We start from the raw sequence: 19,234 nt of genomic DNA, 5'->3' as shown, positions 1-19,234 counted from the left end.
CTCTGTTGGCATCTCTTGAACCTCTCAACTTTGTAACATTGTCTGGAGCACCCCAATACTCAGGACTGTCTCCACAATATACCACATAGTAACAAACACTACATCCTAAGTGGATCTAAATGACACACAGTGATGATCTCATAATTTCTGCTTGTCAAGGGTCGGGGCACAGGTTTACTGGTCTGCTCCTCCACGCCGAGACTCTTTCATGCAAGGCAGAAGTGAAGGTGCCAGCTGGGCTGTGTTCTCATGTGCAGGCTCAACTGGAGAGAAATCTGCTTGCAAATCACTTGAGACATTGGTAGAATTTATTTCCTCTCCCTTGTAGATCTGGGGTACAACTCTCTTCTGACTGTTGAATGGAAGTTGCCCCAGCTCCTAGAGGTGGCCTGGAGTTCCTTCAGGGTGGTGGACACAGAGACCAGCAGCAGGGTGTCCTGCTTCAATCAGTAAGAACAAAGTCTCATGTGACGTCATGGAATCCCAGGAATGACAAGCCCTTACTTGTTATATTCTATTGGGTAGAAGCAAGTCCTAGGTCCTGTCAACACTCAAAGAGTGTAACTCAAGGGATACAGACCAGATGGCCATATTAAAATGCTTCCTAGCACCCCTGCCCTACCCATACTCCCAGTCTCAGGCCTTCAAATTTTTGTTCTTTGCTAGTGACTCTCCAGCCTGCACCCCTCCATGAGCTAGACTTGGGTATCCAAGACTACCTCCTTGTTATCATCTCTGCACAGATCCAACAGGCATCTCAAGGTCAACATGTCCAGACAAAACCCCTGATTTCTTGTCACACTTGTTCCTCCTATGATCCTTTCCATCTTGATCAAGATCAACTCAGGCAAAAATCTTAAAATCATTCCGTTATCTTTTCCATACACATCAACAAACCCTACCTTTTCCCTTTAAAATCTATCCAGAATATCAATTCTCCCCTCCCCCCCCTCCCGGCTTTGTCTACCTCTGTGATGTTTGCCATTTGAATCAGGTCTTCTGGATGGGACTGGTTTTGCCCAGTGTATGACCCAGAGGAATATGGCAATATCAGGAGACATTTTGCTTGACACAATTGGAGGAAAGGATTCTACTGGCATCTAGTGGTTAGAAACCAGGAGCACCGCTCAACAGCCAACAACCTGGAGGACATGCCCCCAAATGTCCGCAGTGCTGAGCTTATCAAACTCTGAACTAGAAGAACACAAGTGGCTTCCTGTGATATTATTGGTGTGTGTGTGTGTGTGTGTGTGTGTGTGTGTGTGTGTGTATACTTTGCTGTCCTTCCTAACTCCCTCCTCAGAACATTAGCAATTCTCTTCCACAAGCTGGCTCAGATAAACTTTGACCTTCCCTACTTTTCTGACTCAGAGATTTCCACAAACAGATTCGCCACTAGTAGACCTTAATATTCCCATTGCAGGGGCCAACACTGTGATGTTGTGCATTGAGTCTATGCTTGTGACACCAGCTGTTGCTTTGAAGCTGGCTCTTCTGATCCAGCTCCCCACCAAGGCTCCTGAAAAGGCAGTTAATGGAGCTCAGGTGCTTGGGTCCCTTCCACCCCCACGAGAGACCAGGATCAAGTGCCAGCCTCCTGGCTTTTGGCTGGATCAGCCCTAGCCATTTGGGAGTAAACCAATAGATAATTTTTGTTTTCACTCTCCCCTTCTCTCTCTTTTTCTGCCTTCGAAATATATATCTTTTTTTTTTGTTGTTTTAAGAAAAAAAAAATTCCAGAAGGAAGGAATGCTATACAGAGAGGTTAAGAAAATCTGAAGAGCCAACTGGTTTTGCTGGGTTTCCCTCACCCAGTTTACTAATAATCGTACTTGTGAAGTAACTTTTCCATAAAATTAAAGAAAGAAAACAACAAGATACAGGACAATCCACCATGTGGCAGCTTGCAGAAAGGCCACAAGGGCTCATCCATGTGCTGGGAGGGTGGGACATGGGAGCTTCTGTGCTTGGTCTACACCTTGCCTTATGAAACTTTAATCTAGCTGCCTTTTTGTATGCTTCAAAATGTTCTATAGAATAAACCGGTACCTTTTTTGTGAAAGGCAGAGAGGCAGAAAGAGAGCTCCCCTTCACTAGTTCACTCCCCATTGGTGGAGTCCTGCAAGTCTAGAAAGTTAATGCAGTTGACATCGTGGGAACCCCAATTTGCTGCTGGCTCCTCTAAAGTTCTAGAGGCCAGGCCTCAGGACAGTAGCTAAAGTGAATGCATTCTGAGGACTGAGTCCTCTCTTTGGGACCTGATGCTGTCCAAGTACAGAATGTTAGCACCCAATAAAATTAAAGGCCTTCAGCTGTTGTATGCTGCAGAACTGAAGGCTGGCTTGCTGCAGGTGAGAAATCTCCCAACCTTCTAAGGTCACTCAGAACACTAAGCACAAATTAGACACTCCTGGTGATTCATTCGACAACTAATCATGTTGGATGAAGGAGTACTCTGAGTTTTCAAAGCATAATGTTATGAATCAACTTTTATTTGCAATTACTCATCATGTAATCAAAATTTTCTCAGGAAACAAAATACAAATGAACACAATATAAACCATGAGTATAATTTGGATGCTGACTCTCAAATTGCTGAACATAACTCTTTACTCCACAATTGTATCATACCATCGTCTTTGCTTATGAAATAGAATATAAGTACAAAATAAATTTGCATTCTAATATAAATATATAAGAATAAAATATTTTTATCAGTTTATGTAGAACATGTTTTGGTCATTTTTCCAACTTCTTAAATTTTTATTTTTAAAGATTTATTTATTTTTATGAGCAAAGCAGATTTACAGAGAAGAGATACAGAGAAAAAGATTTTCTGTTTGCTGGTTCACTGCCCAAGTGGCCACAATGGACGGCGCTGAGATAATTTGAAGCCAGGAGCCAGGATTGTCTTCCAGGTTTCCCATGTGGGTCCAGGGTCCCAAGGCTTTGGGCCATCCTCTTCTGTCTTCCCAGGCCACAGGCAGGGAGCTGGATGGGAAGTGGGGCAGCTGGGACTTGAGTCAGCCCCCATAGAGGATGCCAGTAGTGCAGCGCCCTGTGAATTTTGAAAAGATTTATTTATTTAGAAGGTAGTGAGACAGAGAGGCAGACAGACAGACGATCTTCCTGGGAACATTCACAAGGAGCTGGATTAGAAGCAGAATAGCCGGGACTTAAGCCGGTGCCAAGATATCAGAGGCCCATGTCCCAAGCAGTGTCATCTTAATTTGATGTACCACAATGCACCACATCAGATTCGTGTTTGTTAAATATTTTCTCCAAGTCTGTGGGCTACCTCTTATTTGAAAACAAGATTTCACTGCACTTAGTTGAAAAACACTGTGTTGGTTGTTTCCTGAAGTCAGACCAATATGTGATGTTTCATTAGAGGTTGTGTGTTCATGAAAGACACAGTAAAACAGTGACTGAAACGAATGTCTCTAGCTGCCATGTGATGAATTTTTCATCTATTTTGAGTTCTTGTTGGGATGATGGTGAGACTTAATCACAAATTCCAGGATTGATCCCAAATTAACCCTTGGCTTTCACCCAATCCCTTCAGCTACTGGGATCCTTACTAACTGATTTCAAGATGACAGAGAAAATCAACAGGCCTGGGGACATCTATTGCCTTGGCAATTATTTACATAAATACAAACACTCTCTTTAATTATGATCAATTTATTTCCATGGTATTTGAAAAGACATAAACTGACAGAGATCTTCCACTAGCTATTATATCCCTGAATGCCTGGGATAACCGGGGCTGGGCCAGACCAAAACCAGGAGTTCAGAACACCATATGGGTCTCCCATGTGGAATGCATAGACCTAAATACTTGAGCTATCATCTGCTACTTCCCCGGGTGCGCATTAGTAGGAAGCTAGATAATAAGGGGAGTAGCCGAGCACCTTATGTCCTTAAATTAAAATTAGTATTGTAGTTTGGTTTCTGAACCCTCACTTATTCTTTCATCCAACAAGTATCAAAGCCCCCTGGGGCTCAGGAACTGCCAGGCACTGTGGAAAGCGATAGAGATAAGCAGTGGCAAGGAAGACAAGCTCCCTACCCTTCCAAGCTTTACTCCCAATATTGTCAATAGAAGTTCCTCTGTGAGTTGATAAATAAATGTGATTGATTTGCATCTGAACTTATAGAAGTATTGTTAGTTATATAGTTTCGTTTAAACAGTGTGCATTTGATTCAAAATGAAAAGCAAACATAGGAATACATGATAATTATAGGATATAGGGAATGAGTGGGAATATTTGCAGAGCCAGAACAGTCTCTCAAACAGAAGCTGCTTGTTTCTTTGAGATTGATTGTAATGAAGATTACCCTCTCTAAAGACAAAGTTGATGTGTCTTCAACTTGGTGTGAACTTACATCCCCTTCAAGGCTTACATTCATACAGTCAAATCATACAGGCTCAGTAAAGACAGCAAGGACTACTGAAATCAAAGCAGCCATCGATCATCTTGGAATTTTAGAGTTGAGGGGTTTTTTTCCCAAGGAAAAAAAATCTAGAGCTAAGAAAAGAATCTTCCTTTGCATCTTTTGAGTGCTAGACCTGATGGACTCTGATCCTCTTTCCATCACTGAAACTGAGCCAAGAAGCTTCGTGTCTTTGAATCCAGGCAGCTCCAGGCAGTGGCTGACTCAGTGTGGAGGCAGTGGTCCCAGTTTCACACAGCCTGTCGGCAATGCACAGCCCTCATCTCTCATGCCCAACCAACAGGAATGCAGACGGGATGGGCAGGTTCAGTGTATGTGGACTCCTCAACAGACTCCAACAGCGGGAACTCATGAGATACGCCCACGGCACTCAGAAGTCAGCATCCTGCAGCCAAGACCTATGTGTGGTGCCAGAGAACACAGTACAAACCTATGCCCTTCTGCCCTCCTGCCCTGAGATCTCAGCTCAGAACCACTGTCAGGAGGAAAGGAGCTGGCAGGCTTGAGGCCCCTAAAGAAGGTCAAGTAACCACAGCAGGAGCTGAGGTCATTGTCCCCAGAGATTTTGTCTCTTGGCCAGCAACAATAGATGGATGGTGGCAAGGGCAGATGCGCCACATGATGGGGCTTCTAGAATGGAGAATGGGGCAAGAAAGCCTGACTCTACAGTTCTGGGTGGATGGGAATCATAGTCTTTACTTGAATAGATTGTTCTGGTTTTCTGACATGAAGATGCCAACATGAAATGCATGATTTGCAAAGTGTAATTAGGAGCATTCAGAAACCTTAAATCCAGGAGGAAGGCCCAATTAGGTGTCAGAGAGGCTAAGCAGCTATCAAACATAGGGGCAGGCAGTGTCTGACTTCAAAGATGTTTTCTTTTAAATTTGTTTTATTGATTTGAAGGGAGAGACAGAGAGGGAGAGGTGTTCATCCTTTGGTTTATTCTCCAAATCACTGCAGAGGCTGGGTTTAAGTCAGGTCAAAAGCAGAAGCCAGGAGCTTCTTCTGGGTCTCCCTCATGGGTGCAGGGATCCAAGCACTTAGGCCATCTTCTGCTACTTTCCCAGGCACATTTGTAGGGAGCTGGATGGAGTAGCTTGGTCTAGAACTTGCACACATATAGGATGCTGGCACTGTAGGTAGCAGCTTAACCCACTATGCCACAGCACCATCCCCAGACGCTTCTTTCTGAGAGAGTTTCATGTTGATAGCAGTAGATTTCTATTAGCTCAAGGACACCTGTGACATTTCTTGTTCAAGGCTGCTAAAAGATACTGTTCGGCCCCCAGCAGAGTTCTGTCCTCATGTCACACACAGAATACATTTCTCTGAATCCTTCTACAGTGCTGGTTCCTTACCACTTTAAATTGATTTCAACATATATGGTATTCATTGATTATTGGTAGAGAAAAAATTCTAACTTGAACTGGCTCAAGGGGCTGGCAGAAGGACTGATAAAAAAAATACTAGGAGAAAAATGGCATTTATTTACTCACATGCATCAGAGTGTGCGCGCTGACTCAGCACGCATCTAGGAGCAAGGACTTTCCTATCAGCTTAATGGGGAGCATATGGAGAAATAGAGCTTCTAGAAAAATAAGTGGAGAGTGGCTGATATTTGATACAGTTTATGCAGTTTCTCATTATGGGGCTAAGTGCTGAGGCTCTTTCCTTACTGAAGGCTTCCAGGATAGTTTTATTCTTAGAAGTCTCTGCCTTTTGTCAGATAAAGGAAGCTCCTTTGTGCACTTACTGTGTCTAAGTGCCTCCCATTCCTGTGGATTCCACGTCTTGTGGTTTCAGTCAACCAGGGAACAAAGATATTTGGAAAAGGGCAGATGTTGTATGATGATGGGTTAAGCCACAGCCAGCAACACAGCATCCTAAACAGGAGCAGCAGTTGGAGTCCCAGTTGCTCTGCTTCTGAGTCAGCTCCCTGTGAATGTGTCTAGAAAAGCAGCAGATGGTTGTCCAAGCACTGGAGTCCCCACACTCATGTGAAAGACCTAAATAGAGATCTTAAATCTTGGCTTTGCCCTGTCACAGGCAAAGCTGTGCTGATTATTTGGGGCATAAACCCAGCATATGAAAGATTCTGTCTGGGTGTGTCTTCAAATAAAGAAAGCTTTACTTTTTTTTTTTAAATTTGCATCTGTACACAACATGTACAGACCTTTTTTGGTCATTATTCCCTAAACAATAACTGCATAATAACTCTTTATGTATAGTATTTCTATTGTTTTTAGGCATCCTGAGAAACCTGGGGATGATTTCAAGCATATGGAAAGATAGGCACAGGCTACAAGTAAATGCCATGCCACTTTGTATCACGCACAAGAACCATCCCTGGATTTTGGCACTTGCAGGGGCTGCTGGAACCAGTCTCCCTCCAAAGACATCCATACTGGCTTTCCATGGGAGGGAAGTGAGTTCTGGGGGAGCTAACAGGTAACTGTACAGCACACCTGCTGAATGACAGTCCAGGAGACAGATACAGGCTCCTTGGCTCCTGGAGCCCCAGTTCCTGCAGTCATTCTTCAGCACTGTATAATCAATTCCCTGAAATATCACAGCCTCACACAATAAAAATCTATTATTTCTTACAATTTTCAGGATTAAAATATTTCTAAATTTATTTTATATATCTGAAAGATAGAAAGACCCCATCTACTAATGAGTGGATAAAGAGAACGTAACACATGTGCCCATGGGCTACTGCTCAACCAAGAAAAAGGATGAAGACTTGTTGTTCACAACAATGTGGATGGAACTGGAATTCAACTAGGCTTAGTGAAATAAGCCAGGCAGAGAAAGACAAGTATAGTCCAAAATTACTTGCGTGTGGAATCTATAATCAAGTGATCTGGTAGCAATTCAGAGTACAATGGTGGTTATTAGAGACTGATGGGAAGAGAAATGGAGAAAGGCTGATTCACAAATATGAAGTTACAGCTAGGCTGGAGTGAGAAGTTCTGGAGTTCTGTGGCATGATGGGATGATTGTAGACAATGTTAATGCACTGTTTCTCTCCCTTTAAAGAAGACCATCAGAATATAGAATTTTGGGAGCTTTTACCATTTTACCATAAAGAAATGTTAAATGTTTGAAGAGCTAGATATATTGATTCTGAATAAATATGACACAATGTAGACATGTATTGAAATATGCGATACTCCACTTCCTCCCCCCACCTGGCCCAAGAAAGAGAGGAGAGAGACAGACAGACAGAATTTTATCTGTTAATTCACTCTCCAAATGTCTTCAACAGCCAGGGCTGGGCCAGGCTGAAGCCCATAGCTTGAAACTCAATCTGGGTCCCCCACGTGGGTGACAAAGACCAAAAGCCTTGAGCCAATCACTGTACTTTCTCCCAGGACCCACTTTTATCAGGAAGCTAGTATCAGGAGCAGAACTGGGACTGGAGCCCACACACTACAGTATAGCATGCAGGCATCCCAAGCAGCATTTTGACCACCCCAGCAGACATGGGTTCCAATTCTGGGAATCTTAGGGAGGTTCCATGAGATGTTAGATGGGTCAACAGCTGTCTGCAGATTTGTTTGGGGTGCCACAGTCCACTTCCTGGGTGGCGCATAACCACAACAGCTGCTGAATACTGATGGGAGGGCTCAGTGGATCAGAAAGCCCTCAGCCTGGGAGCTGGCCGCCCCAGAGGCTAATGCAGCAGCTGTAATGAAGTGTAGGCCCTGGTCCCAATGCCACAAAGTTTGACTTCTGCAGTATCCTGCTGGTCACACAGATCAGGTGAGGGACTGTGGAAGACCACACAGGGCACGGGTTCTCGGAGTGAGCATCATTGGGACTACCCGCCCCTTTCTACCAAACATTTCCTCTGTCATTTTAGGGGAAAACATCATAATCAGAGCACACTCTTGGGACTGTAATCCTACCTTAGGCCCCAGTAAACTAGACCAAACCAGAATGGAGTCATTCATGCTAGGTGCCACAAGGTCAAAGCAAACTTACAAACTGGTCAGTTTCCAAAGCCAAACAACTTGCTAGATTCACTGCAATCAATTCAAAAGAGCCCAGTGAATCAGAGACTGAGAGGGAAGTCTCCTTGCCATGAGTACAACAAGGAAAACCACTTTGAAATAAGCAAGCCACTTCTTGCTCCCTGCTTCTGCTTTCTCCTGTGCTTCCAAATGCCACTCCTTCCGCTCAGGCATCACAGCAATTTCCTATTGCACCGACAGAAGGCTGCCTGGTTCATGAATCCCTAATAGAGGTCATTGCAACCTTTACACGTCTGTGTTTCTGATGCTTCTCCAGGTGCCTGGTACCTGGAAGTTTTCTGTAATTACTTTCTTCCATTCCTAGAGTCATCAGTGTGTGGAAAATCATAGGCATTTAAGAAGACAGGGAGCAAATGAGCAGACAACATCCCATAGTGAGATCTCTGGTGTTAGATGAGAAAGATAAACTGTGAGGGGCTCATTGGCTTGCAATAAGGAGCTCGCTGTGGGGTGGGTGAATGCTTACTTATGGAAAACAGTAATGCAGAAGAGACCAGAGATAGCAATGTTAAATAGTTATTTCAGTAGTATGATATGAAAAGAAGAAGAAGGTGGGCAAGAAAGAAAGCAGAAACTTGTGTGGTAGCATTTTTTTTCTTCTAGATTGGAAGTTGCCAAGCACAATGACAGGCTAAAGAACTGTTGGGAAGGCTGAAGCTGAGGGTGAGAGTACAGGAAAGAGGGGAGTTTGCTAATAGTCTGAGATTTTAGAGGAGACCACAAGGGAGGATTCCAGTTATCTGTGTTGTGTGACAAGGCACCCAAAATCTACAGGCTTAAAAAGAGTTGCTTTTTGTTCCTTTGTTCTCATGAAATTGCAAACTTGTACCTAGCTAAGTGGAAACAGTTGGTCTCTGCTCCCCTCCATGTTAGCAGTCCAGGGCCAGGGGCTGGAGACATCTGAAGACTCTGCTGCTCTGGTGCCTGCTGATTTGTTCAGGCTGTCTCCTGGGACATTTTCATGGGTTCTTCCCCCTAGCTTTGTGACTGGATTCCAAGATACCCAGGAGAGAGAGTAGGCATCCCCCTTTTTCATGTCTTAGCCTGGGAATTCAGTCACAGGTCCAGCTGGGTTCAGTGGGAAGGACCAGAGACCCAGAGTGTCAGTGCCCCATTCTAAGACAGGGAGTAGGAGGGGACATGTTGGTGCAGCCATCTTTGGGAAACAGAGTTTACAGTATACAGATGGTCTGCGTACAACTTGCCATTTGCAAGTTCAGCATGTTCATGAGTCAGTGGTTCATCTGGTGTCGATGCTATACTAAATGAGGAGAAGCTGGAGAAGACAGCGTGAGCATACGTTTGTGGGAGTGCTTCAATATGTGACACCCAAGGGGCATTAGCCCGATGCAGTGAGGCACACCATTACATCCAGCACACTTGTAGAGATGAAATCTGTCCAAGCCAGCCTTCTGCAGGGGCACTGAAGAGCTCTGCCTAATAGGGGCTGTTGTGTGGAGCGATTAAATGAAATCAGTAGAATCCCTTGGGAGGAACTGGAAGACAATTTCTGCAGTCAGTTGCTATAGTCAGAAGTGGAGGCAGAAGCAGGAAGACACAAAGAAAAGGCAGAAGACACAAAGACTACAGCTATGAGGCAACCATAATGATGAATCAGCACAAGCTATACCTTGGAGAGAATTCTGGAGATGAGAGGGAAGATAATTCACAGTGACAGGTACATAGAAGGAAGTGATGATGAAGCTAAATCACAGCAACAACCGAGCATTGGAGCCAGGCAGGCACCTGCTGTTTAGGGTGGTCCCCAGACAGTTCCTTACCACAGCCAACAGCCATTGGAGAGCATATCTGAGCAGCAGCCAATGTTGAACCACATCTCTCAGTCTTTCAACTGGAGCGTCCTTGGACCACTGAGAGCTTGCCTGGCACAAAATTTCAAAATTAACTTGAGGGGAACTTAAAAACCCCACCAATACTCACATACTAGGGTTGGCAATGTATAGCAGAAGATAATAAAATAATTGCTTAGGTTACATTTGGTTTTCTGTATATTGTTTAGAAAGACACTGTAGAAAGGAAATTTAGGATTAGGGAATCCTATCCAACCATTTCACTCTGTATAATGCTCTTTTCAGGTAGAAGATGGCTGTAATTTTAAAACATTTATTTAATTACAAAACAGAGAAACACACACAAAGAAAGAAATGGAGAGAGAGAGAGAGAGAGAAGGATCTCCCGCATGTTGGTTCACTTTCTAAATGTCTGCAACAGTCAGGGCTAGGCCACATCAAAGCCAGGAGCTGGAAACTCAGTCTAGGTTTCCCACATGACTAACAGGGGTTGAAGCACTTGAGCCATCACCTGCTATCTTCCAGGGTGTACATGAGCAGAAAACTGAAGTCATTAACAGAGCTGGGACTCAAACCCAGGCATTCTAACATAGGATGTAACATCTCAACTACTGTGTCAATGCTCACCCTTGAAGGTTGTAATCTGTCAGTTGGTTAGCTGGAGATCTCAAACCACAATGCAGATCTCTCACTTTCAGGCACTGTCTCCCCAGGACAGCCTTCCCTGCTGTCCTATCTCCAAATGGACCAAGGTCAAAGGTCAGAGTATAGGCCACAGGAATTGCATCCGTGTGTTCCTACACCAAGAATGGTCCTGGCAACTTTTCAAAACCCATTTCCTTCATACTGACAAGACATATGTCACATGACTAAAGAGGAACACCTCTGCCATTTATTCTATGATCTGCGTATGACTTCATCAGTTGCCAAACATTCAACAAGCTGGAGAGTAGTCCAATGATTTACAAACTTGATGCCTCCTTGCCTGGAAGTACATATTCAGTCGTGTTCTTGGGGATGTGTTCTGATAAATTTACCTTCAGGTGATTTTGTCACTAAGTGAACGGTGTAGAGTAGGCCTACAGCAACCTGGAAGTTACAGGTCAATCACTTGGCATGGTCTCTTGTTACAATTAAAAGGATACACAAGAGATGTATAAGGTATCGGCTGGCACCACACAGCCCATTGTTTATAGTACATTTTAAAAATAAGTGGAGTAGTACATACTAAAATGATAACAAAAAGTATTACACATAAATGGCAAGTCATTGATGATCTTTTTCAAGTATTACATGCTATGAACAATCATATTGTTACGCACTTTTATTTAGTGGACAATGTAGCTTCTTAGGAGCTCTGATAAGGCAGCATATTCAGACAGCCTACAGTGTGGTATCAGTTGATACATCCTGTGGAAGAGTCCTTTGGCAGAGCTATCCAGCTCTGTTACAGTACAGTTTCTGAGTTGGTTATTTCATGTCCTATTTGAAGCAGAGCTCAAAGCTTGTACTCAGTGGGAGGCTGCATAATTGTTTTAGTCCGTTTGTTCTACATAATTGTTTTTCTTCCCTTCTATCCTCCTTTGATATATGCTCTGCAACTAGCTCCCTAATGAATGTGATTAGTGCCTCCCACGGTGTGCAAGCGAAGAGGTGGTGACATTGTTAAGCTGGGGACATGTCTTCATTTCATGTTTCCTCTGACATCCAGGGACTGCGTTAATAGGAGAGTTCTCTGCTTGCTTTGAGAGAGCAAGTTCTGCCAAACGTTTTGTCCCAAGAGAGTTGGGAATGAGGAAGAAGACAGAGAATGAAAAATGGAATGTGTGCAACTCTGACAGCAACTTCATCTTCACCCCTAAACCCAGAAAATAACTATGAATATTTACAAACATAGGTTATGGTTTGAGTATGTCTTCCAAACTGTAGGTGTTGGAAACAATCCTTAGAGCATTAAGTGCTGGGAAATGGGGCCCAAAGGGCAGTAATGAGACCATAAAGGCACTGTCCTCATGGGTGAATTCACACTGAGGTTGCACTGAGCCTCTTCATAGAAAGACAAATTCAGTTTTCTTTTTCTCTCTCTTTCTCACTCTTGCCCTCTTTTTGACCTTCTGTCCTCCACCACAGAAAACCCTTGCCATATGCCAACGCCTTAATCTTGTACTTCCCCGTCTCCAGAACTGTGAGAAATAAATTTCTGTTCATTACAAATTACCAGTCTGTGGTGTTCTGTTACAGTGGCGCAAGCTAAGACGTCAGACATCTTCAGACAGATAAAACACAGGCCTTTGGCAGCAGCAAGTTGGAACACACTCTTGGGAAGAATAATTACTTTTAATGGTCCAAGTAAACCTTACACCTCCTTCTTCTAGAGTTCATGATCATGTGAAGTCGACACAACTCACCGCTCAATCCCATTCCCTACCCCAAGCCCAGCCATGTCTTCCATAAGACAGATTTCCTCAAGTCTGTATGTAACATCTAGCCAATATTAGTTCCAGGTGCTATTAGATGTCGGTGGAGATACCAATGAATCATCCCTTTTGGGGGATCTAACCTAGACAGATAATAGATGTAAATTCAATTCTGCTGAATGTATCAGATATTTAGAGTCAGATGGGTCAGCATACCTTAGACATAAGACTAAAACAGAATTCTGTGTGTTCCTCCTGAATTGGAAAGAAGTTTCCTGTATCTATCTAGCTTAATCCCTGCTTCGCCTACCATAAGGGTTTTTGAAGAGTTTGTACTACATTTGCTTTCAGCTTCCATGTACAAGTCCATTATCCATTTCTAGATAATCTAGGAGCATGTTATGAGGTATTAGTAATAGACATTTTCCTAAACAGGTGTCCAGTGATGGAGATGCTTCCCAGCAAATCACAGAGGAGAATCAGGGTCTTTTCTGGTACATTTTCAGCGATGGCCCAGTACTGCTACTCGTGTGAAAAGCAGATGATAACTGATTCAAGAAATGGAAAGAGGGCCCAGTGCAATGGCTCAGTGGCTAAATTCTCACCTTGCATGTGGCAGGATCCCATATGGGCACCAATTTGTGTCCCGCCTGCTTCACTTTCCATCTATCTCCCTGCTTGTGGTCTGGGCAGGAAAAGATGGCCCAAAGCTTTGGGATCCTGCACCCACATGAGAGACCTGGAAAAATCTCCTGGCTCCTGGCTTCAGATTATCTCAGCTCTGTCCATTGAGGCCACTGAGGAGTGAATGAGCAAACAGAAAATCTTTTTCTCTGTATCTCCTTCTCTGTATATCTGCCTTTCCAATAAAAACAAATCTTAAAATAAAAAAAGAAATGAAAATAAAATCACTCAATTTAGCATTGATCTCTATGGGTTTGCAATGGAAGCTGATACATTTTATCTTCTTTATTTTTAAATTGCCTTATGTAAGTGAATCAATCTACTTATTTAAATTAAACATGAGAAACTACAAGACAAACCTTTCATGAAGGGTCAAACATGAATTGTTTGATCTTTTTTTCCTAACCCTGTTACTAGGTAGAAGTCCTACTTCTACGGGTAAAAATAGACCAGGCACTCCTTCCCCCGCACACCGTGAATGGGTGTCTAGAAGTCATATTAAAATAAACCTTAGGATTTGGATGCCACAGAGAACAGAATAAGTGTGTTAATGCTCCTAGTCTTTGCATCTTTGATTTGTAATAGTTGACTTATATGTTTCTATTTATTGAACATTTTCATGTTTCATATAATTAGTTATGAATTTTGTTCTATGAAGAGTTTCAAAATTTTCATTTAAAACACTGATCTTCTAAATACATACACTGACACTTATTGCACACACTGTTCACATTCACAGTATGTATATATAAAATATGAACACATGAAGGTTGACAGCTACTACAAAGAACAAAGTCATAGGCATCAATGAAAGGATTGAGTTCTGGGCTCCTGGCTTCAATCTGTCCAGCCTCTGGTTCTTGCAGACACTTGAGGGTTAAGTCAGTATAGGTAAGATCTCTTTGAGTCTGTCTCCTCAAATAAATGCAATTCGCCCCCAAAGGAAATTAAAAAAAAAAATACTTCAAGGAAAGTGGGACATGGGAGAGAAGCAAGCAGGGTTGGCTTTCAGCATGAGAGGTTTGGCCAAACTTGGTGATTCTGAGCTGCAAGGGTGTGCAGCCAGAGGGGCAGAGCTAAGAAGGCGTACACTTTCTGCTGAGCTGAGGGGTTCTCCAGCTGTAAGGCCTGGATTCACTGACTCTGAGAGCACCAGAGACAAGGAGGCAAAGTATGGGCCAGCCAGAGTGGGATGTTCTGGGAAACCCTCCTCTCTCAAAGCTGATTCCCGCAGAAGCTCCCTCTTGCTGCAAACTTGGTTAGGGAACATTCTCAACTGTAGCTACCACACCCTCATAGCACTGCAATGAAAACTGTTCAGCAACTGGAATATAACAGAGGGGGTGAATTGTAACCATCTGATGCAGGAAATTGTAATACATCTTATGCATATTTCTAAATGGATATGTATACATTAAATTTATTTAGACATTTAATTTTGGTTTAATTTTGGTTTAAATATTTTTCATGATTATCTATTTGTAATATGAAGGTTGTTTTGGTTTGTTTGTTTCATTTCTTTTTTTTTTTTTCACCTAATAAGGTGCCTTGAAGAGTTTTTTGTATTTGCTCCTCAGTGCAGTCTGGACATGTTACTTTCTAATTTTGTTTTTACCATTTAACAACAGCGCTAAACTGAACATTCTTGGTCATGTGCCTTTTGAATTTGTGCAGATATGTGTGCAACATAGGCTGATTTATCTCTTCTTTTTGCCACATTCTTTTTGGGGGAGGGTAGCAAGGCTGTTAATGTGAGAGCAATCTTAAGAATGATAATCTATCCAAGGGCGTCAGAACAACAGCCGAGAGCCCTGAGCAGTCCGCAGAAAGAGAGGAACAGTAAACTTCCTTCAGGACGAGGGAGGGGAGCTCTCTCTGGTCCTCACTTGGTTCCAACTTTGGGTCCACACCCTCTCTGGCAATGACCATCAGGATCACTCAGGAAACCCCTCAAAACAACAAATAACCAACCAACCAACCAAACAAACAAAAAATCTAGAATAGATAGACAGAGAACAACAAGGAAAGCCTAGAGTCAGACAGGAAACGGTCAGTGTGGACTCACTTATATCTTACTAGGTGGGACAGAAAGATTAGTTACTCCTCACTAGGGCATTGGAGATTTCTCTGCACACCCCTCCTTAAAACTGTTCTGCACCTCAACTCTTCACATATGTCTTGTTAGAGTTATAAGTAAGTCTAGACTTCCCGAAAAAAAAAAAAAAGCCAGGCTCAGCAAAATTATGCTTCAACGCTATAAAAAGCTAAAGACTACAATGAAAATAGACACAAGACAGCTGAATAGTAATCTATAGCCATTTTAAGGTGTATACCAGCCAGTTCTGTATATAAACTAAAATTGAAATGTCAATGAAGAAGTCACAGTATGTGGTTAAGAACTTGCATTAAAAAAAAAAAAAACAAATTGGTTACTCAATACTATGTCCACTAATTCCATAAGGTTATAAATTATTGCTGATGTTATGTTGGGGCTTTTAATTGATCGGGTTGATACTCTGCCACCTCTACCTTCAGACCAGAGATGGTCTCCCCAAGAAGCTGTTGAACTTATCTGGACAATAAAATACTGGACTCTATGCTTGGTATATGCTTGCAATGAAAGAATCTCAACTGAACTTGAACTGTGGCAATGCAGCAAGGTGGAGGAATCCACCATGGGGGAAGGGTTTGGGTAGCGGTGGAGGGGGGGAATCCCAGTGCCTATAAAACTGTGTTACATAATGCAATATAATTAATAACAATAATAAAAAGAATGACAATCTTCGGACCATGGTCTTTCCTAAAAACTTCCTGGGCGACTCCTGTGGACTCTTCTCCTTCGGTGACGTGGGACTACAGTCTTAAGCCAGTTTCTTCAGACCTGCAGAGAGCCAGAGTTGCCTGATAATTAAGATTCTTTGGAAGTAGACATTAACAGGCAATATATGGCACAGGATATGGATAGCCCAACTCCATCTGGACTGGGGACGTGCTTGGGGGGGTGTCATGCACGCTAGAGATCTCCCCTAAACCATCAGGCTAATGCTGCACTTTGCTTCCTTGGGGCTTCTCTTGCCTTCCTGACTTGGCCAACTCATTCATCAGCCTTTCTGTGACTAACTACAGGTAAATGACCCTTCAACTCCAAGTCTGCATCCTGCATCTGGTGAGCACAAACAAGCAAAAGAATCCTTACATACTAACCAAACTCAGCACAGAGCTTTTTCCTCTGGATAAAGGATACTTTCCCTTAAAGGTTAGATCAGCCTCTCTCTCGGGCGTCAACAGTATTTGTTGTACCAACTCTGATGGTCAGTTTTGTGTGTGCACACACATACTATTTCTGAGGGTGTCTGCCAAGTTGTTTCTGCAAGAGATTGGTGGACTGAGAAAAACACAGTTTTCCCAGGAGGAGTGAGCACAACTGAATCCATTCCTCTGCCTAGCTGCCAAGCTGGAACCTTGTGGGGATCTTCTGCCTTCAGCACTCCTGGCTGTCGATTTCAGACAGAAATTGCCTTTTCTAGCCCTCAAGCTTTTGCACTGCACCACAGGTTTTCCTGGATCTCCTGCTTGCAGAACACAGATGGTGAGATTTCTCAGTCTTCCTAATTGCACGCATCAACATGATGATGGAGAAAACGTCTACTGCTTCTCCATCTCTAGACAACCTGAAAGAACAGAAGAAAGCTTCAAGAATTCATGGAAAATGGAATTTAAGAGAACTTCACAAAGCAATTTTGAAAGCCATACACATGAGTGTAGATGCGTCTATAGATCAGGACAGAATTGAATATTTTGTAAGGTTTTTTGTTGCTGTTATTGTCATAGCTGTTTTTTGTATTTCTTTTGTTTTGTTTTGCCCTGGTAAGGATATACTGTTGTTGAGCCATCGGGGAGTAGAGCAGGATGGTAAAAGAGAGGAACAGACAACACGTCTCTGACACTGCATGGAAATGAGAGTCCCCTTTGCTTAATTCCCTAAGGTGTCAGTTTGCTGTGCTTCTATCTCCAGCTGCTACTTCAGTTAGGCAGATGGAAAATGGCCTGGGTTAACAGCTGAGTCCTGGAGAAGTAAGGGTGAGCCATTGGTCAATGAGGCAGATGCTAATAAGGCCCATTTCCTCCAATTCCTTTGGTTAGCATGTAGGAGGCAATCTGATAGATATTAGCTGGTCGCTAGTGCAGGCCTGCTTATCTAATCAGCTTGCAATGAGATGTGTGGGATCTGCTACCTGAAAGCTGCTCCCTTGGCTTGTCTTTGCTGTGGGGTGCCTGTCCACATCTCCTAACAAAAGCAAGTGATTGTCTGCTGCTGCTTTCTGCAAACTCAGGTCTGCTGCAGTAGAGCAAAACTTTGAACCCAACCTTTCTGATGGCCTGGTTGAAAGCAGGAGTGAAAAATCCATTGTATATATGTAATTACATATGTTCAATAGGATCTTTGCATTGAAATACCTACTGAAACCCTAAAAATGTGGCTGTTTTTCTACTTCATAGCTGGGATTGGTTCTACAATAATATTTAGTCACTCATGACGATAACAGTTAAGGGTGCAGACCAGGGGCTATTTAGGATGGGCAAATGCAATGAGGAAAGAAAGAAAATAAAATTAGGGTGTGCACTGTGGTACAAAGCGTCAAGTTGCCACTTGCCACTCCCAAATCCCATAGCAGAGTGCTGGGATTAGGTCCCATCTCTTTACTATTCAGCTTCCTGCTCATGTGCCTAGGATGCAATAGATATTAGTCCAAATACTAGAGTTTCTGAATTGTCCACTGGTTTACTCTCCACATGCCACAGTGGCTGGAGCTGGACCTAGGAGACAGGAATTCAATCTAGATCTCCCACAAGGGTGGCAGGGACCCAGCTACTTGAGTTGCCTCCCACAGGAGTGAAGCTAGAATCAGGAACTGGACCAGGAATTGAACACAAGCATGCTGATGTCTTAAACTTTAGGGCTAATGCTGACTTCTCCACAAGCTTTTTAAAATACCCTGGTATATTTATCTACCCTGACTTCAACACTATACGTTATGACAACTTATGGGACGTTAAGTCCCTGACCAGCTCAGCAATTCTTGGCAAGTTACTTATCACTGTCATCCGTAGTTCTTACCTCCATCTATCTTCTTTCTTCAAACTCTAACAGGAACAATCGCTGTTTTCAGAACACAGATTTTTAAAGCTAATCATGTTGCATCTGAACGAAAAACCCTAAAACTTACAAGGGCTACCAGATATGCCTAAATGCCAATTTCTTGGTTAAATGAATATTATGTTACTGATGTTCACTATTATTTTCCTAGGGTAAGTTGCAAGTTAAAACTGAAAAAGAACTTCTATTAATACAAAGACATTTTTAAATAAAAAATGTTAGGAATATACCTAAGTCTCTTTCAGTTTTTTTCACTAAACAGGTATCTTCAGCTCAAAGGGAAGTCCTTACCAAAAAAAGCCATTTGAAATACCATACTCTGGTATGGTTTCCAATGCTTCTGATGTCACATAGATCAGAAATAGGTTGACATGCATTTAAGGAACTTGATGTGTGATTCTGAGAGTTTATAACAGTTTAGTGGATATGGATTACTCTCACATCTTGTCATCTACAGACTTAATGACCTCAGAGAGTCAACTTTAAAGCATCTGTAATTCTGTGTAAGTGAAGTTTTGAAAACTCATGCATGTCTGAGGATGAAAGGCAGGCTATAAATAGTGTTATTACATAGGTGAATTGTATAATTTGTCCAATACTTATATGAGTTGGGGGCAGTTTTGCAATGAAAAGCACCAGTATGTAGAACTGTGCCTGGGAAAGGTA

This window comes from Ochotona curzoniae, unplaced genomic scaffold, assembly GCF_017591425.1.
Source record: "Ochotona curzoniae isolate NIBS_2020 unplaced genomic scaffold, NIBS_Ocur_1.0 scaffold_4683, whole genome shotgun sequence".
Taxonomy (NCBI): Eukaryota; Metazoa; Chordata; class Mammalia; order Lagomorpha; family Ochotonidae; genus Ochotona; species Ochotona curzoniae.
The sequence above is the reverse complement of the archived record's forward strand: the minus strand, read 5'-3'. Positions refer to the sequence as shown.